Source organism: Branchiostoma belcheri, unplaced genomic scaffold, assembly GCF_001625305.1.
Source record: "Branchiostoma belcheri isolate BF01 breed outbred unplaced genomic scaffold, Haploidv18h27 scaffold40, whole genome shotgun sequence".
NCBI lineage: Eukaryota > Metazoa > Chordata > Leptocardii > Amphioxiformes > Branchiostomatidae > Branchiostoma > Branchiostoma belcheri.
In genome coordinates, this window is record NW_017804021.1 from 2,117,065 (window position 1) to 2,129,198 (window position 12,134).

General features: G+C 41.1%; 1 protein-coding gene across 1 annotated transcript in view; it reads right to left on the reverse strand.

Moving 5' to 3' along the window:
- LOC109477507 (adhesion G protein-coupled receptor L2-like) overlaps window positions 1–12,134 on the reverse strand; it is a 43,125-nt gene extending 30,991 nt beyond the window's left edge. The window contains exon 1 of the mRNA XM_019778790.1: window positions 11,967–12,134. The gene's annotated coding sequence lies outside the window, so the exon portion shown is untranslated. The remainder of the gene's footprint in view (window positions 1–11,966) is intronic.

A 12,134-nucleotide genomic window follows, 5' to 3' on the forward strand; every position in this document is an offset into this window, starting at 1 on the left:
CATCATGAGGAAACACAGAGTCAACCTCAACTTGCTCTGCGACCTCAACCCACAGGTTCTGATATTAAAAATATTTGTACAGCATACTATTAAAGCTATTGAATTTCAAGTAGACAAAATGTACAATTAGTGCTGCATACCTAAACCCAATTTTAGGTTCAGGTCCGGATTCAAGTCCAGAGTTTAGGTTCAGTTCCGGACTTGTAAGTCCAAACCTAAACCCACAGCATATACAAAATTGCATGTTGGCAACCTTGCAATGTTGTTTGGGCAAAACTTTGGCCACATAACATGGAGGCCAACACTTTACAATGCACGGTGGCAATGTTTTCTTCATTTTGCAGCAAATATTTTGCAATCTACGGGTTTTAGGTGGTTTGGAAAGAAAAGCGGTATGTGAAATGATCTTTTATGGTAATAAGTCCGGACTCGGTTCTTGACTTTTAGGTTTTTTTGGACTTGAACCTAAACATTATTACAAGTCCGGATTCAAGTCCAGTGAACCGGTAGGTACGCAGCCAGGACCAGAACCGGAAGTCTGCCATATCAGGCTCAGTCCCTCTGCCCTACAAGCTGCTAGATTTATTATTAACAGGGTTCTAGCTAGTGCAAAGTAGTGTAGGGGCCCCCTACGCTATAATTTTCCCCCCTACGCTACAATTTTTACCCCCTACGCTAAATTTCCCCCTATGCTAATTTCTAATACAGCATATAGGGGCACTGTGACTGTATTTCTTTGTTCAAGAATGCCAGATGAAATGTGACAAATCAAGGATACATTGTACAGACCTTAGAAATAACATTTTTTTCCCTTTGGGTATCCCTCAAATGGCCTCTTGTTAAGCTCAAATTTTTAAAAGCTCCACTTCACTCCCTCATCATGCGGCCAGTACCACTACGCTAAAATTAAATCCTAGCTAGAACCCTAGAACTATAATTATCCCGCTGATTTAAACCTTTCCAGTAGTTAGTTCCCATGGAGATTCTGGACCCCCTGTAGGCTCTCCCAGGGCCCAGGGTTTAAACTGGAAAATTGACTAATTTCTATAGCCTCTACCAGGCTTGAGGGCGCAGCTGGAAATAGTAGAAATTGGCCAAATAGTTTGCCGGCAAACTGTAACTGTAAAACTGGATGGTTAAACTCCCTCGGCGTGTTATATCTCTCTATTTGACCAATTTCTACTTTTTCCAGCCGCGCCCTCAAGCCTGGTAGAGGCTATAATTTCTACACCACTGCAGCAGTACACGCATGATGTGTACATAGATAAAATTATTTCAATCTAGATTGCCTATTGTTCTGCCTTAAGAGCCATGCTGGCTCAGAAGAGGACTAAGTAGTAAGTAGTAAGTAGATTGCATATACTGTTGTGTGATACAGGTACATGTAGTTTGTAATGTTGTATGGTTCAGTTGTTTTGCACTAGAATGTTCTGAGTTTGGATCAAAACCGTTGTGCAGCTTGTGCTTTACCAAAACTTTAAGCTACTGGAAAGGTTGCAGTCCTTAGGACGGGGCGTTAAGCTGTGGTCCACTGTTCCATGACTTCCTTCTACTCATAATTGAAAATCGCGATGGCGCCACAACCCGTAATCCTTAGTAAAAAGCACTCAGCAGGAATCAAGTAAGAAATTTTCCTTGCACAGAAGGCTGGACCTTATAACTACCTGCCATGCCGTCCTGCCTTCTCAAAATGACCAGTGGGAAAACGGCTTTCTATATGCTAAAATTGAAGCGGGATACATTTTCCTTTTCCCATCAATATGTTGATCAGTTCCACCTGCTACAGAATCTCATTTACTACATCACCCCCTGGAGTGACCTGGCAGGTTTCATTACTCCCATTCTCTGGGTTACTGGAAATGTTGTTACCTTCGCGGTGGTTTTAATTCGTGGTAGGAGATAAAAACTAAAAAAAGGAGGGTTTTGCAGGGTTTAATATTAAAGTTTGCGTTACACTTCGTAGTACAGTAGAGTTAGAAAATACAAATGAACGGTGTCAGGAATTCGCAGTAGAGAAGTTAAAGCAAAAACCACAAAATTAAAACCACCAAAAAGGTTTCTGCATTTCCAGTATATTCTCTCATATATATATACACATACCAACCTGTTTCCTTGATTCTCAGACATTCTTTAAATAATAATTTTGCAAGAAGTCAAGTCAAGAGGAAAACAGTGGGCTGATAAAATGAACTGAAATATTCAAGTTCAGAATTGTATTTCAAATCCTACAACCAAACAATGGAATTGACATAGCCATGAGGACCTTCTTATGTAATACCTGGAAGTTTCTATCTTGAAATTCTATCTGTCAAGTGAAAGACTTGCCTGATATCCACTAGAATTGCAAATGTGGCTACAAGTACCCAACATGACACTATACATCAGTAAAGTCACATGTTCCTGTTCTCAGACTGACAGGCAATTTGTGTGGGATTAACTTGTGTGAAAACAGTTTCTGTATCTGCCAAACACACAGGTTACATGTGGAAGTGTCGTAAGAAGCAGCCTGTGTTATGTAATCTCTTGCTGTCACTAGTGTCAGGGCCTGGCAAGTGGAAAGGGTGTAGGGAACATGTAGGGGGGCCCTCTTGCCCTTTTCTGTAGAGCGTAATCGGCCGTTTTAATTCTACATAGAGCAAAGATGACCGCTCTAATTCAACGTAGAGCGATATATCCTTTTGCGTAGAGCGTAATTCGCCGTTTTAATTCTACGTGGAGCGTTGTAGCCACTTGGAATTTATCGTAAAGCGTAATCGAGAGGTTTCCGAATTCAGCATTATAGCGTTGTCGGGACCCCCCATGCAGGCCCCCATGTAGATAGGTTAGGCAAGATACACAGTGGCTTACGTGTTCAGGATTTGAAATGTCTACCTCTATCATCTATTTCAGGGCATGTTCAAGAAATGCTGTGTGTTAAACAACTTATAATTTTGCTGCCTAAAACAACATTGGCTCTGCCTCTACACAATAATTGCAGCAGCAACAAGTATTTTAAGCCCTGCACATAGGAGTAACCAAATTATGAGGATCTTTTATTATACATAAATGTAGTACTAACGTCAGCACACTGGAATTTCACTAATACTAAATTACTAATAGTGATTCACAACACCACAGTCAGCCTTGGGGTTTATCAATTTATGGCCTGAAAATTTGTGGGTTTCTCTTCAGTTTTTACCTCCAATCCTTGATTTTTATTGCTAATGACATGTTTCAGGTGTTAAACACACAGAGATTACATACATTACAGGTGAGACATACAGAAGTACGTGGGCAGGGAACACACAATAGTCTCTTTGTTTACAACAGCCTAGCCTACTCTGGCTCTCTTGTATGGAACGCTCTTCCGCAGCATGTTAGAGCAGCACCTACTCTTAGAACCTTTAAAAGACTGCTAGTATCGTAACTGACTTTGAACGACTTTGGACACAACGACTTATGAGTTATTTATTAGTTATTGCCATTCTGTTTATTTATTTACTTTGTATGAGTTACCTTATGTATACAAATTATTACTTTGTTTTCATTTGTAAATAAGTAGTATTTATGTTATGACCCCCTGACACTCCTCCACGCTCGACCTCTATGAAAAGCGGCCGAAATAGCGGCCGATTAGAGCATGTAACACAGTTACAGATCGAGTTGAAATAAAGGCTCAAACAAACAAAACAAAAACAAACAAACAGAGAGCAGACATGAATGAAGAAAAGAAAATGTCATCACCTGAACCCTACTAGAACTGGTTTCTAGTGTTAGTGTCTAGACCATATGTTCTATGTTACATGTTTATTCTATGTAATTTGTTCTACATCTTGCGTCTACATTTTTTTACCTGAAAAACAGGTACTGTTTTGGACCTGAATTTGATCTACGTTAGTAAAATAAATAGTCAAAATGAGAAATGACATAACAGAAAGAAAGGAAGCCAGACTGAAAGAAAAAGAAAGAAAGAGAAGCAGAAGAGTTCTTTATGTCAGTCTCCCATTAGACCTAGAAAAAAAATGTGTTTCCTGTTTCCCGACCAACCTTACAAAAAACTGCCGACCCTAGTTTTTTTGTGTGTAAACCCATAAATTTTTCGAGCTGATCGACCTTTTTTACCTCCGTCAGTCCGTGATCTGACACATGAGTGATGAAATGTTATACAATCGGTTGTATAAAACCGATTGTATAACATTTTAATTATTTATTTTACTAACGTAGATCAAATAGTTTTACTTTGTTAAACAGTATTGTATAAGTTGGATCACTAGAGATCGCTCAAGTCTTTATAAAATAACTACTGCACCTAACTTTTTCAGGAATGAAACAGGAAACACAACATTTTTTCCTAGGCCTTACCAGCACACACCAGACTAACCCTGCCCCCTTCTATGGTATGTGCTACAGCAAGGTCCTACTGAACAACAGGACTGTGGTTACTGATACAGTACAGACACAGGACTGTCTCGGCTACACCTTTTGGGCAGCGGCCAAAACAACTCTTACCAACCTGTTAATCGCATGACTGGAGGCTGGAAACGTCGTAATCGCGATCGGAACAAGAGGGTCACCGCTCGTGAAAACCCGGGAATTCACGCCTTGCTAGGCACGGCAAGGGACAACAACAAAAATGTCCGTTTGCACGAACGATCGACTTTCAACAAAACAACTCCCACGAAGCATGAATTTTTACTTCCTACCAGAGGTTGTTTTCAAATTGTCTGACTGAGTCTGTGTGTGTATGTATACATCTACATACAGTGTAGGTGTATGTCTGATTGTCTGTATGTGTGTATGTACATGTGAGTGTGTGTGTGTGTCTGTGTATTTGTGTGTGTGTGAATGTGTAAATGGGGGTGTGTGTGTGTGTGTGTGTGTGTGTGTGTGTCTGTGTATTTGTGTGTGTGGCGCATGTGTGAGAGTGTGTGTGTGTGTGTGTGCGTATGCGCGCGTGTGTGTACATGTGAGTGTGTGTGTGTGTGTTTGTGTGTGTACATGTGAGAGAGTGTGTGTGTGTGTGTGCGTGTGCGTGTGTGTACATGTGAGAGTGTGTGTGTGTGTCTGTCTGTCTGTCTATATGTATGTATGTGTGTCTGTGATTTCTCTTATGAACACAAATCGAAGTCAATGTAATATAGCCATACAACACATATTCCCTTCAGTGCTATTGTCTGTGGGACACAGCAATTGCAAAGCAGTATGGGTAAGGGAGAGAAGTCTGCCATCTCTCAGTCTGACTACCTTGTTTCAATATCTTCTCTTGAAATATCTACTAGTATGTTATGATGTCCCTTTCAATCCTTGTTTATAACAGTATGTGTTATTCCTTCAGAGCTCTCCCCAAGCAATGGGTGCGCCCCCTCTTCACAAAATCCGAAATCCTAACATCTCTCCCAAAATGGTCAAATTTAGGGTTTTCTCTCAGTATTTACATGAAAATTCCCTGATTTATCAACAACCAATTAGGGACCACCTCTCCCCTCAGAATTTATGGGGAGACCCCTGTTCCTTACATGTGTATGTAAGCTGGAGTCCCCCCATGCATACTAACACAGCCATGTCACTGTGTACACATCACAAAGGCTGGACAAACATGCCTCACAAAAATTACAGCTATGTGGTCAGAGCAATTTCTAGAATACACGTTACCTAATCAAGGGTGACGTGGGCAATTCTACCAATCAATCAATCAATCAATCAATCAATCAATCATCCACAAGTGTTAGTTGCTACACGAACAATGTATGAATAAATATAATTCTTCCGTGTTAATAATATTTGTTCCGTGTCAATGTTTAAGTAAATATTTGATACATGCAGTAAAATATTTCCAGAACTATCTATTTTGTCCCCTATCGTCATTTTGCTACACGTACAATGTACATGTATGTATAATTCTTCCGTGTTAATATTTGTTCCGTGTCAATGTTTAAATAGTAAATATTTGATACATGCAGTAAAATATTTCTGGCAGAGGCAACTATTTTGTCTCCTGCTAACATTTTGGCACCCTTTCAGCTGCCAACATCACATGTACATGCCAGCAGCTGTACCCGAGCCATACCAACATCACAGGGTTATGTTATTCACTGTTCTAACTACAGATCTTTTTAACCTATGGATTTCCCAGAAAGGGGAGGGCAATATGTCAAATTATTCATAGTTGTAACTAAATATATGTATGTAACTAAGTATGTTTTAATTAAATCTATAAATTTCCCAGAAAGCGCAGGGCAATACTAGTATGTCATGTCCTGTTTTGGCATTGACAGCATTACTGTTAAAATATGCAAATCATAACACAAAAACTTCCAACTAATTGTTATGTAAACAGTGTTTTTGACGTCATTTTACCCTTTGGAAATGCGGATTTCTGTATGTAGATGTATATTAATGACATTGGCATGTCAGCAGAACGTACTGTGCCTGCGTCAAACTTGTAATGTACTGTGCATAGCACTTTTAAGGTCGTATTCGCATATTTACTTGGATGACAACCCACTTGTAGTTTTTAAATGTTGTTGGAAAACTAAAGGTATCGTCTGCAATGGGCAAAATTCTGATGCAACATTCGTTGACCAAACATCCAAGGAAAACTGTGAAAAATCTGGGTTTCACACAGGTGCAGTACGCTCTGCCAACATTCTACCCGTAGCATATGTGTGTATGATCTGTATGTATATTAATGCCATGTAGCAGGGCCAGGGTGTCAGTGTGAATAAAGTGCATGGAAACTGCTGACCTGCACATGTACAGTTCTGACTGTTATATGCGTAATTCATGTAGGCACCAGAAGTGCAGCATCAACACTCTACAGCAGGATATGTACAGAATAGCAATCCTTATAAACAGCACGTTGGCAGAACGCAGTTGCACCTGTGCAAAACCTGTAATGTATTGTGCATACCACTTTGGCAGAACGTCTCATATAAGGCCGTATTTGCGTATATAAGGTTAACATCCCGTCTGTAGTTTCTAAATTTAATGTTATGTCGGAAAAGACACTGCCTGCAATGGACAAAATTTTGATGCAAGGTTGACCAAAAATCTGACGGAAATCATGAAAAATTACCTTATATGCGCAAATATGGCCTTGTATGAGACATTCTGCCTAAGTGCTCTATGACCAATACATTATGGGTTTCGCGCAGGTGTAGTACATTCTGCCAACCTGCTCTGGGAACATACCATGTAGCAAGACTGCATCTGAGGGCATCGCTTTTTGCAAAGCAGCAATGTGAGGATTTTTTGCTGGGACTTTGAGGGAAGCAGGTGTTTACTGTGTTATAGAGAAGTTTTGCAAGAAGCAAGGGGAGCGGGGCACGTGGACAACCAAATACACATTCAATCACCCATTCATTTGATTGAACAGATTTCTCCACAAACACAGGATAACATACAGGTGAAATATGGATCTAGCAAATTTGAGATCTGACCATTTTCCGGCCAGCTATCTCTGTAACTATATTTATGTATGGTAGGATAGAACTTAGAAATAAACACAACATTATACAGTAGAAGAAACATACTTGGTCTTTCAAACTGGTAAAAAAAAGGGCAAGGCGAAACACAGGAATTTTCAAGATGGCGGCATTGACATCCAGTAAGCCTCTTTTGAATTTGAACATCACCAGTGTTGACACAGTAATACTCTAAGTCTCTCTGTCAGACTGTGTAATTCTGTGTAAACATTTCTCTTCCCTCTCAGCGGTTTTGTTAAAGACGTTACCGACAACAATGAGAGGAAAGGACAAAGATTTCTCCAAGGTCAAACCGCCATTATCACGGCTCACTTCAAACCCAGGTACATCCGCTCAAGGTCAAATTCTAACATTCCGGACATTCCGACGGCGATGTAAGTAACAATCAACCCCTCCCCACAGACAACAAGGTCGTTTCAAGGGCGCCGTTGTTTACTTGAAGGTTGTTTACGGTAATTATGAAGATCTCGTTAGAGAGAAGCTGTGCTGACGAGGTGCAAAGACAGACAATTTATAGTTTCATTAGTCGGACATGAAAGTCTCCGCTGACAGACTTTTCTAGAACCCCTAATTAACCTTTTCTCTGCTGCTGGCCCAATTTTCAAACCAAAATAATTCTGTCGCCAGAATTTAACTCAGCATGGGTGGAGGAACAACAATAGAGGGATTTGCTAAATCGTGCGAAATCTGTCGGGGGATTTCGTCTATTTTTCTTGCGTAGTTCCAAACAAAACACACCACAAGAGACGCTGTTCTGACGTAAAAGAAACACAAGTCTCGCTTTTTTTCATGTTTGTCATGTGTCAAAATTCCATAAACCATGACCTCATGTATTTCACATGTACTTGAGAATGAACTTCATCTTGAGACTAGACAATCACACGAATACGAAAGTTAGACATACAAGTAGAGATTGAGACACACAAGAAAACAGTTCCTCAGACAACTGGATAGATTTTGAAAACTGTCAGACGATTCAGGTAGCATCCACTACTTTTCCCACTACACCAGTCACTGACAAAAAGTACTGGATATTACTTGAAATGCCTGACAGTTTTCAAAATCAATCCAGTAGCTTGAGTAACTGTAACAGTCATATTGTTATGTACAATACACATCCAAGCAACTGGATAGATTTTGAAAACTGTCAGACGATTCAGGTAGCATCCACTACCTTTCCCACTACACCAGCCACTGACAAAATGTATGGGATACTACTTGAAATGCCTGACAGTTTTCAAAATCCATCCTGTCACTTGAGTAACAGTCATATGACATTGTTATGTACATTTTTGAAGTATCCTTTGGTGGTAACCCGACACCAATCCTCGTCACCTACACAGTAAAGTGTGGTTTTGTTTCATCCTGACTCATTCACACCCTATTGTTTCTGAGAACACCGTGAAAACTGCCTTTTCATGTAGAGTGGCTGTCAGCGACCACTGTAGCCTCCACAGCATGCCAAAAACTGGGGGTTTTGGGCGTCTTCAGGGTCTTTGGGAGCTTTTATGTGCTATTTTTTGATTGCATATAGACAACATAGCCGGTCTGGTTGAATTACCTCCGTTTTTTTAGAACTGGGCTAATCAGAAAACAGCCAAAGACCACCAGACCCCCAGTTCTATAAGCCTGCTACGGAGGCTAATCAGAAAACAGCCAAAGACCACCAGACCCCCAGTTCTATAAGCCTGCTACGGAGGCTAATGCCACTGTGTCACCACACTACAGACACCAGCTGATGTGTATTCAGCACCCTCACACACAGTTGGAACAAACAACAAGAAACTACAGACCCTACACAGAGATGCACAGTCTGTATACGTCATACAGCAATGGATAAAACATACCAGATTGTCCTGTCAATGTGCTGAATTCAACAATAAACAAAACTTGATTCAGGCACACAGTAAGAGATTTATCATTATTTGTTGTGAATATAATATTATTATTTCTAAGCAACACGCAAACCATTTAAAGCTATGTACTGTGTCAACTGAATTATTTCTGAAGTCTGTTTACTTGACTGTGACATATGATATGATTACCTTTATAGATATAAGTTGAATCCGTACCAAAGGCTAGATCTGTATATGCGATAATAACTGGATAACCTACCCCCAAATTTATCACCATTTTTGTGAATCATTATGATAACATTATTTCTGTGCAGCAGACAAACCATATACAGCTATGTACTGTGTCAACAAGGATTTCTGGAGTCTGTTTACCTGATTTATGATCACATAATGATGCCATATCAAATCCAGATTTGCCTACTGATAATATCTGGTTAACCAATCCCCCAAATTGAGCTGTGAGGGCTGATTTAATTCCTTGACACTATCTGTGCCCCCCAGTGCATAATGTAGTGTATATCAGTGTCGGGGCTGTTTTTATAGCAAACAGAGCTGTAGTGTGACAGTAGAGGGCCCATCTGTGGGCCAGAACACACACACATGTGGGCTAGGCACTGACCCGTCTCTCAAGCCAGCTGCTCTGACATCCAAGTGCCAAAATTCCCACCAATACACACGGAAGACAGGAGCCTCCAGGCTGGTGTGTGGGCCTGATTACCAGAACAAGTGTGGCGTTAACTGCTCATTATCCCCTGTGTTACACACTGCCATGGTCAGCTCAAAGCACGGCCATCGCAGAACAATCCACGTATAATTATCTATTTACAAAACTAAAGAGCCAGGGCTAAACAAAAGACACATGCGGACAGGGTGATCAGTGGAGATACTAACACAATAGCTCACCCCAGTCCACCTCTCACAGCTCAGCAAAAACACCTCCAAGTTCCAACAAACAGGACTAACTCCTCTGCCATATGTGCCACTCTGCCAGCCAGTCTCCGCTGGTTTCAAACACAAAAACTTACCCAGACAAATCAAGTTTGAACCTTTGTCCTCCTGACAGTGAAGGTCTCGTATGATAGGAGGTCTGCCAAAAGATACATTCTTAGAAAAACGACTTGAATATTTAACTGCCTGGGCCCCAACAGAAGTTTTTAGTACAATGGTGTGGAAAATGTTACAAGGGTGAAACTTCTGCATATTTTGTTCAAGATTTCCATGAAAATGTGAGGCAACATCTGGTATAATTTTGCAGAAGAAGTCATGTTGTGATATAAATTATTATACAAGCCAAGTTCGGCTGGCATATTTGAACCTTGCCCCAATTTTCCACAGTTTTGCTGATCTGACCATGAGTTCTTCCTGCCAGACACACAAATTGGCCAGTCCTGCACACACAAGGAAAAACTGACGACCATTTTCCTACGAATCCTTGAACCAAGACGGTGCAATTACGGGTTGCTTTCTATAGCTGCTGTCAGTACGGGTCATTAGTTTTCAGTTTTTCCCAGCCATTTTTCAGCAGAAATGCCAGATGAGCCAGTATGGGGGTTGTGGTAACTGTGTGTGTTAAACCGTGCACACCGATCCCACAGAGACTTGGCAAACTCTCCTTTGTTGCCTCAAAACAACCGTCCTCTTTGCCAATTAACCGAGAGCTAATTAAGCAGATGTACCCCTGAAGAGCTTGGCCCAAGTTCACTGCACTTGTGGTTTCCTTAGGAGACCAAAAATTGTTTAAAGTTCATTGTTTTTAACAAAGAACGCTTCCTTTCGTACGTTTTAACGTTTTTGCTTGTAAGTTCTTTCAATTTTAAATTCAAGGAAAAGAAAATTTGCCTGTCTTGGGACCAGGTGCAGAAGGTTCTGAGATCGGGTTTTAATATGTTTTGACAAGAAGCAATAATGAACAGCCAGCAGGCAGACCCAGACCCTCAAGTTTGCATACCAAATTAATGTTTTCCTTCCAATCTCACGACCAAAAAAGAAAGTCCGGGGGTAGCAAAAATCACCAATTTGAGACACGTTTGGGCAAACCAAAGATCGTGATGATAAGAAATAAGACTAGTTCTAACCCCATCTGACCTATGTATCTTCGCGTTGTGTGAATTTTAAGGATTAGGGCTAGTAGAACTGTTCAGAGGACCACCCTGATGTTTGAGGGCTCACAGACCTTCCTACAACAGTTTTCCTCCATAATCGCGTCCTTAAAGTCTTCTATCACACAGTTTCTAGCATTAGGGCGGGCCTAGGGTAATACTAGAGACGTTTTGAGCGGATTTGGGCGTCTGGAGCGGCGTGTTTTGACGCTTTGCCGTGCTTACCGAGCGGGTGATTCAGCCCTGACCAACATGAAAACATCCTGACTGACTGGACAATCATGGCCGCAAACTAAGGTGTCACGTCCGTTTCTGTCCTGACTTTGGGACGCTAGAATATAGGACTTGGACCTGAACTTGACAAAGCCAGGCTGTCTGGCAGCACAGCTACCCACTATCTCTAACCAGACACGGCGTATCTGCCTCAGTCACACCGCCATCTGTATACATGTCACACAACACAAGGGCCAGGTTCGAGGGATGGCAGCAAACCACCAGAAACATGGGATTTATACCACCAAAATATCGCTCTAAGAAAACAAACTCACCTGTTTCAGACGTCTAAGGGTCTTCAGAAGGTGCTCTGCTAAGAAATATCCGAGGATCGGGTGGGTAAAAGACAATTAGGACGATCTTTCGGCACAGACTTCGGAGCAAAAACGAAAACCGCTGCGCCACCTCCACTCCCTACCTCATACATAATTTAACATCCAGAG